Here is a 3,472-nt window from a genome sequence, read left to right on the forward strand (position 1 = left end):
ATTGTCATTGTCTTGTTGGGCTGTGTATGTGATAAAGGGGAGCCATACCCTTTTTAGAAGGCATCTTCTTCTGTTTGTCCCCGTGTCAGTTTCAGTTTATTGGTTAATTTTTCTAGTAGGGCTGTTTCCCATACTATTTGGTACCATTGGTCCATGCTTACTCCTGACAGGTCTCTCCAGTGTCTGGTTATGGTGTTTCTGGCTGCTGAAAGTAGGTGCGTTATAAGTTCTTTGTGGTGTAAATGGGCATTGTTGTCTTGGAAGATGTTTAGTAGGGCCAGTTCTGGAGTAATGTCTAATACTTGTGTTACGGAAAATCTGGGTGCGTATTTACCCTGCCACCCAGCCAATCGGACCAGGTCCGTGGATTCTAGCGGAAGAAAAGGAAGCTCAGCCGGACGCAGGAGCAAAATGCGAAGATCCGAGTTTATTGCGCAACAGGTTCAAAGTGGAATTGAACCCCGAGAATGGGGCGACATAAACTTTTAAAAGTTCCCTCCAAGTCCCATAACACAGTGCGCGAAACGTCATGAATACATTATGGGAAGGTTGGGTTTCATGGATTACATCATGAATACATTACACACGTCATGAATATCTCAGAGAAAGGTGGGGTTACACTAATTTACATTTGAGGGAAGGGAGGGGGAATATGCAGAGCGAGGGTCATACACAAATATACATTTCATGAGTACCGGTGGCGGTGGGACAATGGGTTACTGATATGCACCGTCTGCCACCTGGTATTGCCCGGAGGAAGGGCTGGGCAGAACGATCTGACGGGATTAAAGAGTTCCTGTGTACGTGACTTGTCGTCTCAGGGATTATGGAGTCGGGCAGCATCATGGAGTCCTGGGGAAACTGAGTCGAATGACACCAAGAGCAAGAAAATTGGAGCTGTGGTTGATTTTATATGAATTTTGAAAGGTTCTGATGACTTTCAGCCTGTTCCGTAGCCTAGATCAAAAGCGGAAGCAGAATGTATCCATTCTTGCAGAAATGGATACATTGTAACAAGGGTTTGACAGTTTTACGAGGTCGGGAGTTTCGGTTCTATTGTTCTCGCCGTGGGGGGCCGTCAGCAGCTCGTCAGGAGGTTAAATGAGGCGTGCAAGAGCTCCCTGAGCTAGCTTCTGCAGGACGAATGCATGGCTGTGATTGGCCAAAGCGCGGCCATAGGAATAAGCGGAGAAGAGAAACACTCGGTCTACTCATTCTAAGTATGGAGCGCAGATAGGCATAGGAAAGGATAGGGAATATATATATATTCGAGCTTATTTCGCTCGGGAAAAGGTCTGGGAAAAGTGTGGTGCTTGTGCAACGGTGAAGGGGGTTTGAGGGTGGGTGTGCGATGGCACCCTTGAGGTCATCGCCTCGGACAGCCAAGAAGAAGGGGGAATAGGCACCCCCCCCTCAGTCCGTATCACTTGCTTAGTTATTTTACATACTTCTCGTGTGGCTGTTCTCCATAATAGTTGGATTTGGGGGCATTCCCACCACATGTGGAGGTATGTGCCTGTGGAGGTGCACCTCTCCAGCATTTTGGTGAGGTTCCTGGGTGTATTAGCGCTAGTTTTCTTAGTGTTAGGTACCACCTGTAGGTGAGTTTCAGAGTGAGCTCTTTTCTTTTCATTGATATCTGACCTCTTGACACTGCCTCCTCGTCTTCAAGCTGTGGTCCATTTGCTTTTTGTTTAAATGCACAGAGGCCCACACACACACCACACACACTGTGCCTGGCACAATTTGCTTGAAGCACAAAGTAGTTTTTGAAAGCTGTGCAAGCAAGTCAGATGGGCTACAGTCTTCTTGGCTGAAGTCATAGACAGTTTTCCCTGCACAGAGAAAGCCATCTCCACCCAGCCATGATGCCTTCACAATAAGATTCTTAAAAATATCCTGAGTGAGAAGGACCATAGAAAAAGAGGTTGCATTACTTTGTAGCATGTTGGCAACAAAAGCTTGGATAAAGGAATTAAGGATAGGGTCTGCCCCAATAGGTCTAGCAATGTTTGTCATCCTTTAGATGTGAATTTAGTAAAGTATTATGCAACCACCAAAACTAGGATGTTATTTACTAAACAGAAAAGTGTACCAAGGATAGCAGAATGGTTAGAGAAGCTGTAAGGATATGTGGATATAGGTAAAAGGTAAAGGTAAAGGATCCCTGGACGGTGAAGTCCAGTCAAAGGCGTCTATGGGGTTGCAGCACTCATCTCGCTTTCAGGTCGAGGCAGCCAGTGTTTGTCCACAGACAGTTTTCCGGGTCATGTGGCCAACATGACTAAACCGCTACTGGTGCATGGAGGTCCATGACGGATGCCAGAACACACAGAAACACAATTTACCTTCCCGCCGCAGTGATACCTATTTATCTACTTGCAGTGGCATGCTTTTGAACTGCTAGGTTGGCAAGAGCTGGGACAGAGCAACGGGAGCTCACCCCATCGTGGGGATGCAAACAGCCAACCTTCCAATCAGCAAGCCCAAGAGGCTCAGTGGTTTAGACCACAGCACCACCCGCGTCATATGTGGATATGAAGATCACTAAGTGGGAGTGGGTGGCATTCATGTTTTATTCTATGTTTTATTCAAGCTTGATCCATTAAAATGGAAAAGACTTAACTTAGTCATGTTCATTAATTTAAATGGGTCTCCTCTGAGCAAAACATAGTTGACTATTACCCAAAGCTTATGGAATTTAGAAGGCAAATGGACAATGTACCGTATTTTTTGCCCCATAGGGCGCACCTATTTTAATTGGGGGGGGAAATAAAGGGGGGAAAATTATTTTCCCCCCCCCTCAGGCACGGGGCTGGGGAAGCCCAAGCTTCCCTCGACCCCAGAACAGGCTGCTATCCGCAAGCCGTGGGAGAGCTGCGCGAAGCCCGAAGGGCGCAGAGCTCAGCGCGCCCCAGGCTTCTGGGTGCAGGCAGCTCTCCACAAGCCGTGGGGGAGCTGCGCGAAGTCGCGCAGCTCTCCCACGGCTTGCAGAGAGCTACTTGAAGCCTGGAGAGCGAGAGGGGTCAGTGCGCACCGACCCCTCTCGCTCTCCAGGCTTCAGCGAAAGCCTGCATTCGCCCCATAGGACGCACACACATTTCCCCTTCATTTTTGGAGGGGGAAAAGTGCGTCCTATAGGGTGAAAAATATGGTATTTAAAAACATGGCTTCCATTTGGGCCAGAGATTGGAACCTGTAGCCCCTCCAGGATTCCCATCCTCCCTGACATGCTGACTAAAGTTGGGAGTTGGAGTCCAAGACAAACACTGAAAGAGCCACAAAACCCCAGCTTAGATTATCCTTTCTTGCTACTGTACATAAATGAATGGGAACACTGTTATAGTAGCATTTTAAGTGGTATAGTCTAAAATCAAAGAGTGGTTTTCTAGTAATAATCGTATGTTATTTATCATATTTTGTAATAACTATGATTTAATGCTCTGAATTAGTTAAGGAAAAAAGGCTAGGG

Source organism: Podarcis vaucheri (assembly GCF_965113315.1).
Source record: "Podarcis vaucheri genome assembly, chromosome: 17".
Classification (NCBI taxonomy): domain Eukaryota; kingdom Metazoa; phylum Chordata; class Lepidosauria; order Squamata; family Lacertidae; genus Podarcis; species Podarcis vaucheri.